This window comes from Ischnura elegans, chromosome 5 (genome assembly GCF_921293095.1).
Source record: "Ischnura elegans chromosome 5, ioIscEleg1.1, whole genome shotgun sequence".
Classification (NCBI taxonomy): Eukaryota; Metazoa; Arthropoda; class Insecta; order Odonata; family Coenagrionidae; genus Ischnura; species Ischnura elegans.
Window position 1 is genome coordinate 128667330 of NC_060250.1, and position 22114 is coordinate 128689443.

Sequence of the window (22114 nt, forward strand, 5' to 3'; positions counted from 1 at the left end):
AATTTCACTCTCTGTTGCTTTGTCTTTTTATTTATAGAGCTTCTTTTTTACGTGGAACACGTTTTTTGTGCCAAAGAACGTACTACGAGACACACATTCAAGGACCATATCTTATTTTTTCCATGCCGCTGGCCACTGGCATGCCATTCCAATGCGTACTTTAGGGTATTATAGTAGGTAAAGTAGATCCACGAAGTTCCACGAAGCATTAAGTGGATAATTCCTACCTGTCCTTCCTTCCACATTGAACTTCCCTATTTAATTCAGAGTAATGCCGATTCTCTTTCATTCTATATATGAAACATATTTTATTTGTTTCCTTCCTTCCTAACTCAACCTCCCCGTAAGGTTTTGAATTTGTCTCTTAGCCTAGTACTCGTTCAAACCAAAACCTCCGTCTCCTCCGTTTCTCCTCTGTAATTCTCCTCACTCACCGTAACCAGCACTTCTTCCTTCCATTCCCTTTCTATCTACTTCAACTTTTTATTCCTCTCCCTACCCTTATATCCGAGAACTCCAGCCTATTCTTGTCCTCATTCCTACACATCCACGTTTCCGCACAATACAGCGGAAACCCCTTAGACTAACTAGCGCCTTTTCGTAGCAATTTTACAGAACAATGTAATCATTGACTCTTTCTATTTCATATTCGTCTCCTATGCTAGCGGAATTCTCTTACTGCGTCATAAATATTCTCCAAGCTGCTAAGTCCTATTTCGTCTAACGTGCTCTTAGTTTTGGTGTGATAGCACTTTGGCGTCCGTTTTTCTTTACAGTATAGTAATGTAAGAATTTTTAAAATATATTGTGTAACTTTTTTCAGATTACATATAAAAATTTCTCGTGGCTGATATTTTTCGTCTCCAATTCGTTTAAATTCAGCAGCGCAGCCTACAGCCACCTCATGCATATTTGGCGTGACTTAATGCGTTCATAAACTTTCCAGAAGCATATTCCCACTACATGGTCATTTAAAAAGAAACGTTTCCTTCATTTTGTAATAAATCATTTTCATTCCTTGGCTAATGGCAATAGTACTGTGCTTTTGTCATCCTTCGCCCGTTGTAAACTCCTAAAATCCAGTGCCATTACGATCAAATGTTTAAGATAATTTGTATTTTTCTTTGCACACCATAAAATCCATTTTTTATTTTTATTATAGAATGCACACTTATTTTCACTTTTCATAAGAAAAGCAATATTAAATGGCTCAAGTTACAGCGTTTTTCGGTTCTTTTTTTATTTAGACCTGTTCTCCATATTTCAAGCATATTTATTGACGACTCTTTCATTCTTGTTTTTAATATTTCAAAAGAGCCAATTTGAAGCTTCATCACGACTTTATGGCTCGAAAAAAAGTTTTTTTTATTTTGTTTTATAATTAATTCCTCCTTATCATATTTTGATTCCCTACGGTAAAAGGTATAGAAATACTATTCCTTGATAATTTTATTTGTTTTGTGTCTTCAGCATCATACGATCCGCATGAGTACGACTGATGCAATTGTCACGTTAATGGCGCAGTGTTTGATGAAAACCATTTCCGCAATTTAATCCTAGTTTTATTTTGTGCAACTTCGGCTCACGATCATAGGTTAACTTGGCCCAAATTAATTTTATACCGTCCGTGTATGTTCCGCTACACAACATGATGTAATCCTTATGTGTCAGAATTATGTTGGCACTCTTCTATTTTAACGTTGTAACGGATAAAATTCACCTCGCTCAAAATTACTGTAGAGTAGGTCATGGTGGCCCTAAGTGTATCTAGATCGTTTCATTACGTCATGAATGATTTTTTCATCCCCACATAAATATGCCGTGAGCCCTTCCGACTCTCCTTGTAAAGGCTAGACCCGGCTTATAATATACACCCCCTTGATTTCCCAAAAGGGTTAGAATCTTATTACGAATTCACCAGGGCAACTTATCTCCCGTTGCCTAATCTCCATTCTTCCTTCCTGCTCCCTAAGAAGAAGCTTACCTTCCTTCCCTCTGAAAATCCGCACGCCGCGAGAAAGAAAGAAAGAAGTTTTCCTATTCCCCCCGCGCGACTTCTTGCCTTCCTGAAATTTTTCGTATTTTAATTTAGGAGGGCAAGAAAGAGGTACTTTTTTGTGGCACGTTAAATGATGTTTTGATGTACTTACTTAACCGTCTTTTTATTCTTTGTAGTTAGAGGGTTGCATTACTTTCTCCTTAACTTACGACAGGGTAATTTAATATCTAATTATTGCCGTAATCCCGTAGGCGATTCACTCCATGACTCACCTGAAGGTTAGTTTGGTTAGGGGAGGGTAGAGCTCATCCCAAACTAAGTCTCAGACGTGCGAAATTCGAGTTTCCAAGTGATTCACACTGAATTTCAACCAAATCTTCTAATACCGAAGGCATCGAAGTTTTTCAGTCTCCTATATAAATATGTATTATCTACCTTGAATATTCTGTTAGAGCTATAATTCCAAAGGGCTCACCCTGGTGAGGGAGCAAAATTCTTTGACCATAAGTCATTGTAATGTTTTGACAGTTTGTCCAAGAAGTAGGTGACATCCATGAATAGATATTTTTACCTAATTTTTTTTTAAAAGAATTTTAACTCTCTTCGATGTGCCGCTCGTGTTGTCTGATGAGACTTTTAAATAATTCTTTAATAAAAATATTTTTTTCCTCGTTCTTCTGCCAGCTTCATTAGGTGACCAACTTTTGTATTCCCTGTGAGTATCAGCTTTGGTTTCGCTGACTGAACGGAATGGAAGAATTAGTGAAGGACTTAATAGCATTTTGGATGCTGCTATTTAATGGCTAAAAGTATCGAATTTTTCGTTATTTAAGAGTGGCTGAATTCCTAAAATTTTGCGCAACCATAATGATATCAACGGCTGTATTTGATTGGCCCATATAGATTTTAACTGGACGTATTTCCAATAAAACTTTCAAAACTCCTTGATGAAATAAGGGGTCAAGAGAAGCTAGCGTTCGCGTGTGTATTCCTTAAACTCGGTGTATGTTGAGGAGCGGCGAAGTTAGTATCATTGAGCTACTGCTGGAGCGCGATATGCAAAAAATAATCCAGAATAAACGGATACATTCAATCTGTCAAAGTCAATCGTTTGTTCACTCATAATCCTTTGTAAAAACGAATCGAATGAAGACTGATTCGTCAGTAATTCAATTCAATATTGAGGTTCTTGTACAGCTGTCCATTTTTGCACTTGAATGTAACTGAATCCGATGTGACTTCGTGGAGTTTGTTATTTAGGATTTATTGTGTACATACCTATGTGTTTGTCACCTTAATAGTGTAATATGCGGTATAAGTAGTGTTTCGAATGACAAAGTAGGACTTTTTATAGCGGTTTGCATCGAATACATGGTCGTATAAATATTATAAGGAATCACCAAGTCAGTGCTTTTAAATCAGAATACTGATTTACGAAATATTCTCGGTTTCTGCTCCACGTAATTGCTTTCAATTCCTCCCTCATTCGGCAAAACGATTTGATTCATATTATTAAGGCGTGTTTATTTCACTATTTCATGTTTCAAAACACGGGCAAAATCTCACACGTTGAGGTAACACACGCCCTGAAAATGGGAAGCAGGTTCTTTTTCGAAACGTCGCGGTCGGCGAAAATTAAGCCAATAAACTCGTGCAAGAAGAATTCCTTAAATATTGTTCCCCCAGCAAAACTCAAAATCGTATGGATTACTTATTTCTTATCACTGTTAATTATCCCATCATTTGTTTTTGATCAGTCCGTCGGCAGTTTTCGATGGCAATGTTGGTCTTATCTTGGTTTCTCCTTGCGGGCTTTCTGCCATAGTTTTCCATTTTTTACCCTTTTGGTGACCCATGGCAACACTTCCTTCAACCCTTTCACTTTCACTTCCTGTTCCCTTGCACCCCCTTCCGAATCTTCCTCCATTGTTGCGTCGCTCTTCCGCGCAGCACAATGAATGCCACCGCGCCATGTTTTTTACTGGAAGCTTTCTTCCAAGAGAAGTTGAAATTTCGCAGTTCTTCGGCAAGGAGGAGAGAAAAGATAATTGTCTCTCCTTTTTGTGTCTGACCTTTTATTTTAACATTAACCTACTCTTCCCGTTTGGAAACGAATGTGAATTGTCAAAAGCAATAATTTTATATATTTTCATTTTTAATATGCTATTTCTATCCTGCAATTGGGGGTTCAAATCAGCACGACGCGTTTCACCATTACTCGCATTATCAGGTGCTCTAAAGTATGTTGACATTAGTAGTTTTTGTTGCCGTTGTTACATAAATGCAGCAAATTAAATATTTATTTAAAATCAATAATTTATGCATTGCATTTCTATGACAGCGGAAATTGTAACTTACTAGTGTAAACGATATTTATTGCACCTGATGATGTCAGTAATGGCTGAACGCGCTGTGCTGCACTCATGCCACAAATAGGAGAACAATAAATACATAATATCGAGCAAATTTAAGCGAAAATTTTAATTTTCAAATCAATTTCTCATGTCGTAGCTTTTGGATTTTCTCATTTTTCATATTCTGTTGGTGTATCCCCTTTAACAATTACGAAAATTGATATATAATTTTTTTTGTTGGTATTGGTAAACCCTATTTTATGACAAAAAATTGAAATTTCAATTAAGACATCAAAGAAAATCAATGAAGGTCTAACTCGATAGTATGTTTGTTTTAATTTAAATAAACAGTGAATTGCATCACGCGTATAAATGCAGCATTAGCGATAAGGAATTCCTATTCTGTGGTCATGAGAACGGTTTTGTCATTTTCTTAAAGAACTTTTGCAACTTCCCGCGTTCTTCACCATGAAAGTTATGACCTTCACAAGGATCTATTCAACCCGCGAGGGCCTGCATTTCGTATAATTATATTTTGGTCATTTATACTATGTCTATTTTTAATTCCATATGCATTGGTTAAAATTTTCTGATCACTATTACATAATTGAATCACTCAGGAAAGGTATTATATTATTCCATTCTCGCTATTTAAAATTAAACGTATTTTCTTATATTTGTTGATTTCATGTGTGGAAATTCCATACTATGCTTTGGAACGGAAGAAAATGACTAGCCAGTACTTCAAAACTCATTTCTCTATAGGACCGCTTCCATGATCATAATATTTTGCATGGTTCCAGGAGATTGGTAGTCAATCAATTTTTGTGAACATCTGTTAAAAATTTGAACTGAAAGAGAATCGTACATAATAATGGTGTTATAAACAATTAGAATTATTAATAAACTATGATATAATGGCTCAAAGCTTTCTTATTTTGGCTATTGCAATATTTTACCCACAGTTTCCTCTGCAATGTAAAAATATGGCCATATTGATTATGTTTTTACGTAATATATTTCCATATTTTCTCTCAAAATAAATATTCATTCAAGATTGAAAATATGGGTGCAATATAAAGCGTTGAGTGTGGCTGCGATCCCGTCTTTGGTCCCGCTGACCTCGATACGACCTTTCTTCTTTCTCTCACTCACCCCTCCTTTCAGTTTTTTTTTCATCCGAATTGAATCGATGCCTGCGCGGTTTCCATTAGAAATATTAAAATGAGGAGGGAAAAGGAAAACTCCCCTCGCCCTTTACCGTGAAGCCCTCTTTTGCTGTCGAAAAAATTGGCAACCGAGTCCTCGACGGCATTTCCACGCTGCGGAATTTGCGTCCTCGGTGAATTTTTGACCGAAATTATGTGCGAAATCAGAGTGGCCACCACGACAAGTCTTTCGCGAAACATTTTAGAAGTTGTCACCGTTGTTGTTAGCGGGGAATAAAAATATTTTTAAAAGTATTAATGTTGATTTTAGTGACGATTGGAAGATTTTGCGTTGTGTAGTCACGTTTGCTGATTCAAAGAGGCAAGCGCTTCGACAGGCAGCCTGCTTTCTTGTTCGGGTCGAAGGTGAGAGTCGGTTAGTTTGCCGCCTTTCATGGTGTCATGACGGAAAAAATGCCGAATAATGGCCGCATGCGTGAATAATGAGCGCATATGGGACTCTAATCAGAGGCAGGATAGCTTGTCCGCCATTGCAGAGCATGCGTAGGGTGAGGCGAGAAAGGGGACTGCATGCAAGAGGCAGCAACCTGTCCGTGGAAACTTGAGTTCTGTCACTACTTGAGGCGTATTTAATCGGTTTTCAACGATATCAGCAGTGTGTCAATTAGTGCATTACGATCCATTTATCCCCATCATTTATCACACAATGTTTAAAATTGTGATAATTAGCTTTGAAAAGTTATGAACTTCGTTGACTCAATCATTACCAGCATAAATTTCGGTTTCAAACCCTAATCATTGAAATATTGTGTTTCTCTATGGAAGCGAGGATTGGACGTTGACAGCAGCAGAGAAGGCAAGAGTGGAAGCAAATCGAAATAAGATGCTATTGAGGAATGATGAAGATAAAATGAATCGACCGATTAAGTAATGAGAAGAGTGGGAGAAAAGAGAAGTCTTCTAAAGAGAAGTCTTCTAAAGGGAAGACGGGACAACTTAGCCGGCTACATTATGAGGCATGATGGCCTGATGAGCACAACCTTAGAGAGACAGGTGGAAGGGAAGAAGGGCAAGGGACAGCCCCGAATGAGCTACGTAAGACTGATTATAAAGGATGTAAAAGAGAAAAGACACGTTGCTATAAAAAGGCTAGTGAATAGGAGAGAGGAATGGAGAGCTGCGTCAAACCAATCTCAAGATTGTTGACTAATGATGAAGATAGTACATTTGTCCCTAAAATTCGGATCGGCTTGCCTATCAGCTACGACAGTGGGGAATTTTGTAAACCCATTTAAAATCATGAACGGTGAGTGATTACAGACTGACTGACTGGAGAACCCCCTAATTTAATAAATATTTGTGAGGTGGGGCACAAAATCGATTTTTAAGGGGCTTTTGTATTGGTATAGTGGAGCCACCACTGTCCAAACTAGACCAGAAAAGACTTGAAAAGCATCAAAGTAGACAACTTCAGCAGGGAAAATAGCTACTTAATCATAAACATGTGGAATAGGTTGATGGCCAATCAGCTTTCTGAGCAATGACGGCTAGCGCTAAAGGAATGATACGGCGAACTCGTTAAGCTTCTCACCTTTGCTCTGACGGTAAAAGCGTGATACTTTCGATACTTTCGTCGTCGGAGAGTTAAATGGGTTGGAAATAGCCGTGGGTGTTACGTGTTGATGGAAGGAGTTTGTTAGATTAAAATATAGCGATGGCCTCAATAATTGAAGTCTTTCAGCTAGTAAAGTACATCGACGTTGCCAATATTTCCACTGAAGGAATGAAAGATTTTAATTCCGATGGAGTTTAAGTCAAATATTTTTTCATGGCGAACTTCATCCTTTGGTGTATTTAACTTTGCACCCGTGCGCGTGACTGCGTACAAAGTCACTCGTTCCTTCAGTGCTTTGAAAATCGTCGCCGCAGACCAGCGGAAAATAAGGGTTTTTCTCCCCGACAGTGGCTTAGTAAGCACGACCCTCGCCACATGTGCCACAGTGTGGACTTGTGACGTCAACATCTTGTTCGGTAAAACCCATCCCGAAGTTCGCTCTGAGAAGATGGCTTGGTGGTGTAACTGGCAGCACGCCTGACCGGCAATCGGGAAATCCGGGTTCGAATCCCGGCTAAGTCAAATATTTTTTCATGGCGAACTTCATCCTTTGGTGTATTTAACTTTGCACCCGTGCGCGTGACTGCGTACAAAGTCACTCGTTCCTTCAGTGCTTTGAAAATCGTCGCCGCAGACCAGCGGAAAATAAGGGTTTTTCTCCCCGACAGTGGCTTAGTAAGCACGACCCTCGCCACATGTGCCACAGTGTGGACTTGTGACGTCAACATCTTGTTCGGTAAAACCCATCCCGAAGTTCGCTCTGAGAAGATGGCTTGGTGGTGTAACTGGCAGCACGCCTGACCGGCAATCGGGAAATCCGGGTTCGAATCCCGGCTAAGTCAAATATTTTTTCATGGCGAACTTCATCCTTTGGTGTATTTAACTTTGCACCCGTGCGCGTGACTGCGTACAAAGTCACTCGTTCCTTCAGTGCTTTGAAAATCGTCGCCGCAGACCAGCGGAAAATAAGGGTTTTTCTCCCCGACAGTGGCTTAGTAAGCACGACCCTCGCCACATGTGCCACAGTGTGGACTTGTGACGTCAACATCTTGTTCGGTAAAACCCATCCCGAAGTTCGCTCTGAGAAGATGGCTTGGTGGTGTAACTGGCAGCACGCCTGACCGGCAATCGGGAAATCCGGGTTCGAATCCCGGCTAAGTCAAATATTTTTTCATGGCGAACTTCATCCTTTGGTGTATTTCCGATGGAGTATTGAATTACATGTAGTATATGTGATAGCTCGTCTGCAGGGGTATCTGTCGGCGGGTAAGTGCTCCAAATAGGTTAATTCAATAGGTAACCTCATGATGAGAAATTTCGAGCTTGTCAGCGAGGGATAACAGCTTAAATGCTCTGATATAATTCAGCATTACGTGCAATTCAGATTTCGGCAAGGTTCAAACATTTTGCTGATGTCCTCGGACAGTTTCCAAATATGACGCGTAATGACAGACCGAGATCGAGACAGACTGAGCCTTTGTCAATAAAAGTTTATTCCATTCAAAATTATTTAATAAAAACATATTTCTTGGAATAAATGCCATAAAATTTGATAAAATTCATTACCTTACTTTTCTAATAACTTCAGGCTTTACTTTGTGAAACCTCTCCATATTGAAAGTAAGGAAATAAAACTTTGTAAGGTTCACTGTTATTTAATTATGGGCTCGACCCGGGTTTCGTAACTTGACGTTGAACCTGACGATGTAACCAAGTTACGAAACCCGGGTCGTGCCCATAATTAAATAACAGTGAGCCTTACAAAGTTTTATTTCCTTACTTCCATTACCTTATTTTTATTTTCCTTGACCTTTATTTTTAACGTTGATTAGTGTCATTATGTGCAACTCTTTAACAATTAAAATCAAACGTTAATGATCAACGTTTCGCTATATTTTTACAGGAATCGTTTTGCAATGATTATGATTTTTTATTGATTGTGAGACCAATCTTACCTGTGAGTACAATAAATGCATGCATGGACTAAAATACAAACGAATAATTCACACAAAAATCACACAGGTTGGAATCATGAATGTTCCAGCATTAAATTTAAATGCATATTTACATCGGCATTTTAATTCTGATTGTGAGATTAAAATAAAAATTGATTTAATTCTTAATGACTAACACTCAATGAAACTAATCAAGGATACGATTGATCACAGTCAAAAGAGGTCGTCGTCAAAGTCGCGGACAGTATCAAATAATCACGGAAACCTAAATGCTCAATTTTTGATATTATTGTGGGAATCCTCATCTCGTATGAAATTATGCAGCAAAATATATCAATACATTTTTTTCTATACATTTTGCTCTATTTAACCGCCATTGATCATAAAAATAAGTTTGTTTATATTTTTTCAATGAGGCTGCACCAGTTCGTCTAGATAAAGAACGGGAAATAATATTAAAAGAGACAAAAGAAATGGCGGAAGCAAATTCAAAAGTAAAAATGCGTTTCCTAAAGCGGAAGAAACGATCTCCCAGTGAAGACTCTTAAGCCTCTCCCATTCAAATGGGCCTGAAAATTAATACGAGCGTCGGAATATACAATTAAATTCCACCCTTTAAATGCCGCAGCTTTAGATTAAATTAATGATTCTTTCCTTTCAATTTTGTGGAATCTTTTTACTTTCTCCCTGTCTTAAAATTTCTCGGGTGATCTGGATGATTGTGCCTTGAGCGCGGTCCTATCTCATCCATCATAGAAGTATGCGAAGGTTTTGACCATGAGATTTTATTAAATTCAACGTATTATTCTTGTGATTAACAAGGTTTTAATATGAATTATTCTGCTCTCTTATATTCAACATTATTTGGAACTGAAGTCAAGGAAATGTTGGACATTTTCCTGTTTTTTCCTTTGCACAAAATGGATGTACATTCTAAAATTTGGGGATTTAGTTTTCATATTTTAACCAAATGTTTAATATACGAGAATAGCCTCTGTAATAGGCAATATTCGTTTGAGAAAGTCGCTTGAACGTATCTTTTCTTTGTGAATTAAATTGTGATTGTTTTTCATGGGTGTAGATGTACCTGCTGATGCCGCTTATCCTTGAAAAATGTAGTGCAAATATTAAATTTTCATGAAAGAGTACGAATTTATATAATTATAAATATCTGTTATGATTTTCCTTGCTCCAAAACAGCACATAAACCGCCTCGTGACGTTACACTTCCTCGAGTCTATCTCATATCTGTAGATGCCTGTGTATCGATATCATGACTTCTTTAGTTTCGATAACTTAAATTATTCGTTAAAATGGCATGAAAATACGAAACAAAGATAAAAGCTTTTTCATATAAAAATTATTAAATCATGGGAAATAAACACTATTTAAAAATATGCTAAAGCATAATTATGCTAATGCATATTTTTAAATAGTGTTTATAACATTATATAATTATAACATATATAATTATAACAAATGAAAAAAGTAGATGCTTATATAATAATTGAAAAAAGTTGTATTTACAGGATTTCGATTATGTTAGAAGCTATTGTTTGGTTGGCATAACTTAAGGTACTGCCAAAAAATGATGCCGTGAAACTATTCAATTATGAGCAACAGAATCTTTTGCAGTTTTCCACTATATGAAACGATATATTATTTTATAGTAGTGGAAAATTACCAATCATTCCGCTTCAAATGTAATAATGCCAATGCAATAAATGTTATCCATTTATTCATTATTTTTAAAGGTGAAAAATGTATGGATATCTATAGGTTTTCTGCTCGTACAAACACTACACGAACTACGCAAGCACATAACCAAAAACCCATTTATTCCAATAAGGCCTTTGAACAAGCCTTTGGCGCAAATATATGACGGCGTCACTTTATTTTTCCGTGTTTCTGACACGTTTCACGTCGGGGGAACGGCGAATAATTCAAGTTCCGTGGGCGTGAATGATTGACCCCTAAGATTGCCGAAGAGTAATGTAATTTCACCGAGGGTGTAAACTGGGCTATCGAAATCGAGGAATCGAAGTTGAAGGTAACCAACCACCCCCCGGGTGCGATAGTGTGAGATTAACCGAATACGCGGACGATATCGCGCTCTGCAAGACTAATGGCTCCGCTTCGAAATGAATGGAGGTACATTAATCAATTCGCTCGCCGCTTATATTTCTTGTGGAGGAAGAGGTCGAGAACCCTCACAGGTTCAGCGAACGCTCCAGGCAGATCTCAGGGAAATGGTCTTGCGTTTTCATCAAGAGATCTCATCTAATCAGGAAACGTAACCGCTCGAGAGATGGGAAAATTAATGATTGCTTCAAAGTCAGAGGGACTTTGAATTCTCACGTCCTTTACCTCATACCTACTCGCCACACTCTGTCTTCTCCCGACCGTTTTTATTTTTGATTCTTAACTGCACACATTATTATTTCTGCTGTTTATTGTCTTGGAGAGTCGCTCTTTAAGAATTAAATGCAATATTTTTTACCAACGTTTGTGTTTATTTTTATTCCCTCATCAGGCTTTTTTGCAATAAATGTATTTTTTAACTCATATAAGTTAAAAGAAAGCCCTGATTATGGTATCAAAAACTTTACCAACACGTTGGTCAAAATTTTCCACTTGATTCTTAAAAACTCACACTCCAATATTTTAATCAACATTGAAAAATTGCGGTCAAGAGAATGAAAAATCTCAATTTATTTTTCTAGCTTTTTCGGACATCTCATTACATATCGCTTGGTTAAAAATATAACGCTATCACTATGACATCTTTGGGTGGTATTGTAAATGGCCGTGGGGCGTGGTGGAATGGTCGTATGAGCTCATGGCTGCTGATAGAAGGATATTACGTTGAAAAAATCTCTGGTGAAGTCTTCGGACAACACTGAAAAATCCTCCAAGAGCGAGGTGGCCCAGGGAAAACATCTTGCCTCCTTAACCTTTATTTGTGATATTTTCAAGCCTTTTGCATAGTCTGGGTCAGCCTTTACCCTCAATTAATGATTTTGAACGTTTTCATTGTATAATATTGTAAAATATTTTAGGAAAAAACAATTAGAACCATAAGAACAATAAATTCTTCTTACACTCTCCCATTGTATATTTAAAGAGCATTCATTGAGTCAATAAATATCCTTTTCAAAAAATATAAGTTTTCTAAAATGCTGAATTTTATGTCAGTAGTATAGGTTTGAAGGTTTGAACTAGTCGTGCGTCACATAAAAGGCAAAAATGTTGCAAAGGTTTGGCAATCGTGATTTTCCGCCATGGATTTGGTTAATTTTTTTAATATAGAGAGGTAGAAAATATTAAAATTATATGTGCCCACCTCTCTCACGTGCAATTGATTCATTATGTCAAATTTTTGATATTGATATTGGTAAATATTGATATATCAGCTCCTTTACATCGATAGTTGCCAATTTAGCCTTTACATTATATTCTTCTGTGTATCATTTTCAAATCCATTTGCATTCACATGCATTTTCCTATAAAATAAAGCTTACTAATGCATTCCTTTATTCAAATGTTTATTACTATATTGCTATTTAATTAGAATTGTATTGCTGGGTAATTGAATTGGGGCGAGACATATGCGACTCTTTTTTGCAAAAGATTTTCATTGTCAATATTGTATTAAAACTGTTGTGGATTGTGAAAAATGGGATACTAAAGTCATAACGAAGGCTAGAAACGTAGTTTCTCGAGTAAAATAGCTACCCCATTGGATACGGACTAAATTATGTTCACCAGTCCATTGAATAGACCAGGCTTGTAATCCTAAGCATTCCGTATGCCAGCATCGAGTTCTCAAAGTTTATTCGTGTTGACATACATGATTTTGTTTTCTTCATGTAGTTGATAGTGTAGTAAGTTCATCGTTGACGGAAATTGCATGATAATATGCGCAACTTCTCCCGTCCTTTGTTTCTTCATAGAAGCGTTTCGTGTCGCCGGTTGCATAACGCTAGTATATGACGTATTGTGGGTTACATCATTTCAGGCGCGCAGTAACCCACGATAGCATACAAAGATTTTCTTATTCATGTCTCTGAAAAATTAAGATAACTATGAATTTTTCAAAGTGTTTATTTCGAGCTGGTGTTTGATTTTGCTGTGAGACATACTTTTTTCTATTTGTCTACACAACACGCTGTCATATTTATATTTATCCGTAGACGTAGGTAAACGATAGCTCCAATGTCAGTTTTATGATATATTTCTACATTATATGTCATCATAATGTGACGATCTGACTCAAAAGAAACTTACTTCACCGACTTCTCAACATAAATTAGTTTTTCTACTGAATTTAGTGTAATAATTCTATGAATAATTAGTTTCTTGCGTCATTTGCTTTTTCGATGACTGTTGTAGCTACTGTCTATTGCACGTCACATTCCTCGGTAAGCGGCATCATCATGTAATTAGATGATAAAAAAAACTATAAATAGAACTCTGCTAAAAAGAACTCTTTAAATTACTTGAACATGCTAAATTTACTTGATGATGCCGCTTATCGATGAAACATACACACATCGTCGTACATATTTTACATAATGAGAAGTACTTGTCGATTTCCACAATTATTTATTCCAAACGACCCAGGTTTCGGGGCATAATGCCATTTTCAAGGCCAACTGGGGAACGTCTTGGGAACAGGAGAAGGCCTTGAAACGACATTTTGCCATGAAAATTTCAGAATGCTTTGAATATGGCATTATGTACCGAAACCTTGGTCTGTTTGAAAAAATAAGTGGGGTAATCAACAAGTACTTTTCATTATGTTAAATATCAAATATTTCCACTGTAAACTGTATATTTTATGCTGCACACATATATTAGAATTTGGTGGAAAAGAACAAATCTATATATGTAAAAGAAAGTCGAAAATCGTGTTAGTTAGAACACATAACTCGAGAACGGCTGCACCGATTTTAATGATATTAGGTTCTTTGGATTCGTCTCAGCCCCGGATAGCATATAGGACATTAAAAAAAGGATAATTTCACAAACAAAATTCATCTATTTCTTAGTGATATGTTTTTAGGAGTTAGTAAGGCAACAACAATTGATAAGTCGGTCAAAACTACAAATTAAATAATTTGTTTTGTTTTTACCAATTTCATAACTGAACTTTGTAGCAATATAACATTTTAATTACTAAACTAAACTGTAAGTTCAGTAATTGATAGGCGGTACGAAGTTCGCCGGGTCAGCTAGTATATATATATAATTATGGATATAATTAGCTTCCACGAATGTTGATGCTTCAGCCTGTGAGACATATGCGAGCAGAATAATAAGATAGACCTCCGCTCTTTGCTTTGGCATGGCCTTCTTCCCTAGCCCCACTGACCGTGTGCCCCGGGCGAGGGGCCTTCCCCCGAGTGGTAAGCCCCTTGCAGCCTCCACTCTCCTGGGAACCCTCATTAAGCCCCTTCGACCCCGTCCACCGCCCTATTAATCCTCCCCCAAGCCCTACCCATAAGTCCTCCCCCTCCCTCACCCTCCCAGTCTCCACAAAGCCCATCCCTAACTACCACTCCGCTTGCCACTTCGCGATTCCAAGCGCGCACACATGGGTACTTCTCCAAAAACTTTTGGGCCCCTCTGTTGTGCGGAGATAATTGCGTACGTACACAATAAATCCCCACTGCGGTGCGTGCATATCGCATCTTGATGTAATCGTTTTGACTCGATGGCTTATGCACGCAGTTTCATGTTAGAGATGCTGCAGAACAGTTTGGAAACAAATGACGTTACTCAATAAACGAAGGTACATTTTGCTGGCAATTTTAGAGGAAAAACCTGAAATCATTGGTTATGCTTTCAGAATTAATTGATTCATATTTCTGTATGAATGATGTGGAAACAATGCTGTCTAGCATTCTATATCGTAATAATACTCTGTGTTTATTATTAATCGTTTAGCCGTCTACGTTAAGGAAATATTTTTTTCTTAATGAATTCTAAAAATGAAGGTTGTTTTGATTTTTCTATCATGTCAGGTCTCTCCTATACATTTTTTTTAAATTTCAGCTCGTCTTTCAGTCTGAACATTGATGATTTGAGAAACTTTGGCCACGGAAGACTTAAACCGGATGAAAATACGGCGTAGAAACCGTAATTCAAAATAATCACTTAAAGTATCTTTTATTTACAAAATTATACCTCTTTTTGTTGCCGATCATAAATTCTTAATCAAATTAAAATCAACCAGCAGTATTATCAATAAATTCAATTATTTTTACATTATTACGATGTATTAATATTTAAAAAAATTTTAATAGTAATAAATTTAAAATTCATAGTCATTGAATGAAACTATGTAGCAACAAGATTAAATTTCTAGAAATAAATGGCACAAATGGCATAATGAGTAATTGATATTACAGCAAGGCCTATTCAACGTACCTGTGAGCATAACTTCGTCCGCATGATGTAGTCGTTTTACTCGGAAAATTACGCGTTTAGCATTCGTTAAGACTTTTGTTCCCCGGAAGCAGCAATCCAATTAAATGTTCTACAAGCTAGTTTAAAACCAATGAATCCACGTCCTCCACGAATCGTGCTTAATTAGCTCATGTAGTGTGCGAGCAAAAACATGCCATCCAGTTGTACAACAAAGATTGAAATCGTGTTTTTGTCCGACCGTGGATTCATCTGATTTCAATCCAAGCAATTGAAGTTTCTGCTGTTCATTTCTGCGTGCGAGTAGGCGTTCAGCTACATGATTCTACTGACTATATTTCAAAATATAGGCAGTAGAATCATGTAGTTCAACGCCTACAACTTCGCCGTTAATGAAGAATACGTGTTTCTATTTTCTTTCATCATTTTAAATAAAAGTATTTATAATTTTTGCTTGCCGTAAACAGTATTTCCATCCTTACCACTCTTTTATGTCTTTGCACAATATTTTAGCCAGCAATTATGTTATAGTATCATTTTAAAATAGAATCGACTACTTTCACTATGAGATCATCATCATCACCGGTTAAAAATCCTAGGATTTATTATTTGACGTCGCTCTCCACTCGATTCTCCTGTCTGCTAATCTTTTCACACCCTTTCGTATTTCTTCTCTTCACATCCTTTATTACTGTTCCATATATTTTATTAGCGGTACCTTTCCGTTCTTGCTATCTATTTATGCTTTGACGACTGTCTTCATTAGCCCACCATGCCTCGACATATGGCCGATTAAGTTTCTCTGCCTTTCTATCAAGGTTTTCATTAGGCTTCACTTCTCTTCCACTCTTCTTAGAACAACCTCGTTTCTTACTTGGTCGATCCATTTAATCCCCATCATTCTTCTATAGCACCACATTTGGATTGCCTCCACCCTTGCTTTTTCTTCTGCTGTACTTTTCATGACTCACATTTGTCATAGATTTACTGTATGAGATTTTCAACATATTTTTCAGCTTTAAGTTTCATCTTGATTAACCACCGGTTGAAGCACTCCGTGTTGCCGTGCTTATGCAATATGCAACCGGTTTCTATAGCAGTTATTACATCGGCGTTCACATTATGTTCACACGTTGGAATAGATTGGTCACACAGTTGAGCCCCGCTAATCCTACCATCTTCTTAGTGATAACAGCTCAGAAACGAAGATTTTCAAATAAAATTAACATTTTGTTATTTACAGGACAAGTCTTTTCTTAAATAATTAGGCCTTATACATAGAAAATAATTACCTTATGTAAAAGGGTAAGAACATAGTACACAATATAAACTATAAACTACGCACAATTATGTACAGGAAATCAAAAAAATAGTGGAAATATAACCCAGTGTTTGCTTAAAAAAAACCTCCTTTGATCATTAAAAAGCACGTCAACAATTTTTACCCTCATGAAGTGATTAAATTAATAAAATTGAAGCCGTGAATGAAAATAATTAGAAATACATACTCTTAAGAACTATATATACTTACATCCCACCGCACCGTTCTGAACAGCTCCGAAACGATTTTATTTCTAATGAACATCAACCTTTTGTAATTTGCAGTACAGATCTTTTCTTTAGCACTTAGGTTTTAAACACAACAATAATTACTTTATGTAGGAGGTTTAAAATATAGAACAAAATTTAAACTACGCACTATATTTAATACTGTATTTAAAGTAGAATACAACAATGGGGAGTGAGAATTGCCGAATGTGTCAGGCGCGACTATGAGTCAACGTGAGTGTGAGTCGGTGCTTTGAAGAAAGGGTTGGGCGAGAACAGCCTGGTCCAGTTACGCGGTCCTATGCACTGCGTATACTTGAAATTCGTTCTTCCGTTTCAAACTGGTTTTCCAAACTATCACTTCGGCTAATCCGACCAATCGCGTATTCTGTAAAGGGTTTGGTCCCAATTAGTTCGAATAGGCGGAAATCCACCGTATTCTCCCCGCCCGACAAGCCAAAGACCCATCTCCCCTTATCGTCCTCTTCTGCCTCGATTGCACACCGACCGATGAATGAATGAAGTGAAGTGGATTTGTGCTTTTCTTCCCCTTTAAGCCTGCCTCCACAATCTCCCCTCATCCGTTCCTCTTTGCCTCTCTGCTCTTAACCCCGGTTCGGTCCTGTTGATCGGTTTTGCGCGCCTTCGTGTACACGTGCACTCTCCTGCGTGCAAAGCAGGGCCCCTGGGCCTAAGTGGGTCGAAGCATACTCGCGTGGCAAGAAGCGCTTTCGGTCAGGGTGGAAGTAGTGCATGCCGCTAACGGTGATTGCAAAATATGACTCGGGAGGAACACGTTTTCAACTTGAGGAACGCCTCAAAGTGGTCGGACCTTAAAATTTCAATTCGGTATAAGAGGTAATAAAGTGGAAGTGATAATGACTGCTCGCAAGATTTAATTTTAAAAAATGAGAAAAATTTACCGCCGATTTCCGTTTGTTTCTGGCGTCAGAACAAAGTAGTCATTTACTCTACCAGGGAAGTAATCGCTAGAAAAATTTTAAAAAGCAAAGCCCATGCGCTAGACCGAAAATTACCTGAAACGCGGTGAAACAATATGTTTTAGTCAGTGACGTCATTAACTCACCTACATGTGAAAGGGTTTAGGCCTACGATTTTTCGCGGCAAATAGTTCGATCAGAAGACATGGAATCTACCAAAAAAAACGTAAAAAACGGATCACTTCATTTTTAGTCTCTATCGCAATCGGCAATAAAATAAAATAAGTCAAGCGTTTGAATATACACCTCTGTAACGAGAATCGCATCTCAGACCTTTGGCTTTGCGTAGGCGGGGTGACACCAAACGCCATGAACCTCAACAAAATTGCCATGAGAATCAAAGATCCCAGGAAAGTTTGTTGAAAGTGTATGAATAAAATGCAAAAGTCTGTGGTTTACACAGGAATGTTTTCCCCTTGCTGAATACCATAATTTTCACCACCGTTCTCATATAAGAGGTGAAATGAAGGATACGATATTTAGAAGGCCTTGCTCCATCTCATAGAAGCTTGAATTGTTTTGCTGTTTTCCTTGCTTTGAAGAAATTCACCCCGGAAAATTTTGTGCTTGGAGTCATGAAATACGGAAGGGGTTTTCGCTCCTTTAAAGAGGGTTTTTCAGAGACTCGAAAGCGCGTCTCTCGTTGTCTTGGCAACGCAGTGAGATGAACGCTTGAATTATATTTTTAAAAATCTCCGCCGCGCGGCGATGAGTGCTGAGCAATCCATTTACTCTGAATACTTTCGCATTGTATTTTCACTCACTAGAAAGAACATTGAGAAGTTATGAATATCTTGGATCAACTTAAATGTAAAAATACGGGTAACAGCCTTGATCATGGTTAATTTTCATAAGATTTTCAGATAGATCAACAAATGACGTTGAGACAAGTGAATTTTGCACATCTATTTAAACACGTCATGATTGGCAATACCTGAAGTGGCCGACTGAATAATACTATAATTTTATATTCACTATTGAAATGTACCACACATTGATTGCTTATTATACTCGTTCAAAAGTTTACCAGTTTAGAGTATTTCATAATTATTAACGCGAAAGATAGCTATGATATATCTTCCAGCCAAGATATGAAAATACCTCTCCACAGGAGGATAAATTCTAATATTTTGTAATCTTTTAATGAAAAATGCGGGAAGAAGCATTCTGTCCCAATACGTGACCGTATTTTGAATGAAAAATTCACACGTCACATTACCTAACTCTACATCTTGATTTTGATAGAAAATTTTACATCATTTTAGGTAAGTCAAAAAGGTATAAGCAAAATTTTGCTAAGAAAATTTCAAGCATCGATATTTCAAAATACATTCGCCAACTATTGTTTACTCTTTGACTTATAACGCTGATTTGAGCGCTAAACAGGAAGAGAAATAAAGCCACCTTTTCTAATTAACGTATTTATTATTGACTGATTATTATTATCGGCAGCCTAAGTGCCATATTACTGGGAAGAAAAGTATTATGAACGCATGTCCACATATTTGCGAAGCGTTCCATGGTGTTTACAAAGAATATCTTGGGAGAAAATGCTGGGAATAATCGATGACTACCCTGTGGCTACTCTTTAGTCACGTTTCACTCGTATACAGCTTCATTCGGTACGACACGTATTCAATTTTTGTTTTCGGTGGCGTCCGATACTTGTGGACCATTGTATACGGCATATGTTTGGTACCTAATACACACCGAATATATCCACGACATGAATCGGATTCATACGATTTGTAAAAGGCGCGAGTTTGTGACCAGAGCACACAATGGAAGTGTGTAGTTCACAAATGCAATGCTCAGTTTAGTTTGTTGTCTGAGGTACCTATACCCAATTCTGCACGTAGGCTGAAAAAATCAAATCTGTTTTACTATTACCTCAGAACTGTCCGTATAAAATAAGATATGAGCAATATAAGCGTCATTAAACATTTCCCTGGGACATTTTTTATTGTTATGACATAAATTGTTACAAGTCGTCCATAAAGTCGTGTTGTAACATAAAATCGAGAAGCATATAAAGACAGCAATATAAAAACTACAATGTACCAGCTTGGTCGATAGGTTTCATCACACAAAAAAATATACAAAAACTAAAATACAAAACATAAAATACTAAGTACAAAAAAAATTTGAGAAAGCCCTCAAAAACAATTTTTTACACAACACATGTCCCCATTTACATACCACCAAATCAGCAAAAAAACAATACATGTCTAGATTTACATAGCCCTTTAATCCATTTTTACACAAAAATATATGAAGACCAAAGCAAAAAAATATATGAAACACCAAATTCAAAAAATAAACGTGAAGAAAAGCCTCAAGAGTTCAATTTTTTTAACCTAATCGCATGATTCCCATCTCAGGATAACATCTCTAAAATCACCGGTTTACAATAAATTCAGTCCCATGAAATACAATAATTTACGAGTACACAGTTGTCTCGTTACTGGAAAATGGCAAAATTATATTGCAAAATGAGTGAATGGGTAACTCCAAGGTCAATGACCTGAAATGAGCCGTCTGCGGATGAAGAGGTTAATTCGTTTTCGACGTCCACTAAAAACGAATCCAAAACATACCGAATTGATACATATTTGTGTGAAACGAGGCTTAAAAAATCACCTGCAATCCCGATTTATGTTCAAAAATTCAGCAAAGAAAGTTTTTTGATCGCGGTTCTCCCGAATCTGCATCAGACACATCACTTGAACCTCTAGGGCATCTTCCTCTCTGAGGACAAAAACTGCGTGTTCTGGCTTCCTGGGGTAATCTAAGGGCAACGGCACAATTTTCGCATTTCATGGCGAATAGCATCGCTCTTTTCTTGAATCGTTAAGGCTCTCCTAAAGCCCAGCTATCAATCTCTCGACAACTCTAATTGGAATTCCCCCTATTTGCAGGAGCGCCTTAATCAGCCCTGGTGGCCTTCTGCCAAAACGCCGGGTAACACGCTCTTTCACCTTTCCGTTTCCTGTCCTTATGGCAACAAAACGTATATTGAGGATCCTCCTTTTTGATATCATTATTCAGCAATTTGGTCCAAAAGAATAATAAAGACTAAAAGAATTTATAGTGGAAAGAATGAGATAGCAATTATTCTTCTTTAAACTCCATCCGTTTTTAAGCTTGAGAATGTTTTATGGCATCATCGGTCGAAGCCATTCTTGTTATTTTTATATGTGCTGAAATATGAATTTTATTGCAAAACATTTTTTGTCAATTTTGGTCTTTTATCAATTATTTTGATCTAAGATGTATTCTCAGGTGTTCATATTATATACTGCAAAAATTAGGTATTATATTTCCCCGTGATAAATACGCAATCTTATATTTAGAGCCCTATATTTGGCTGATTCATCAGATATATCATTTTTCAAGTGATGAAATTATGTTTTGGTGATAGGTGATCGGTGAAACAATTTTTTTTCCGATAGTCAAAATTGAGGAGTGTTCTTAATTACCTTACATAATTTCGTCCACATCTGCGATTTGAATTTATTTCTAGGAATGCACTTTGGTTAATTATTTTCTCACGCTTCGTATATAACAAAGGTGCAATTGTCCGTAGAAACGGCAATCTCGTTTCCTAGTACCTTGCATTCTCCTCTAGAGTTGGGATGGTGAATCTTCCCACTGAAGTACAAGCGTCTTGGTACAAAGCAAACCGTAATGAGCACCTCATTCTGCAACCTCACTCCCCTCATTCTTGAAACCAAAGCGCTTCATCTCCCGGCTTTAACAGCGGCGGCGGGCGGCGCGCACAAATGCATCCTATGGCGCCTCGTGAGCGAGCTAATCCGCAATATTTCAGCGCGCGAATCCGCCTCAAGGCAGTGTGCTCTCCGCCCGTGAGGGATGGCCGCTCATTGTTGGCCCTCGTTCACCGCACGTCCTCCACAGAATCAGCATCCGAAACCGTAAGAAGGAGGTGCCCGGATGTAGGTAGTCTGCGGTATCAAGGCGGTTGGCGTGGCCGACTATTTATTTATTCGAGCAGTTCATAAAAAGCGCGATACCAATTGCTAA

At 37.5% G+C, this 22114-nt stretch overlaps 1 long non-coding RNA gene across 1 annotated transcript in view; it reads left to right on the forward strand.

Annotated features, from left to right (window-relative positions):
* LOC124159553 overlaps window positions 1–22114 on the forward strand; it is a 193814-nt gene that overhangs the window by 119802 nt on the left and 51898 nt on the right. The gene's annotated exons all lie outside the window — the stretch shown is intronic.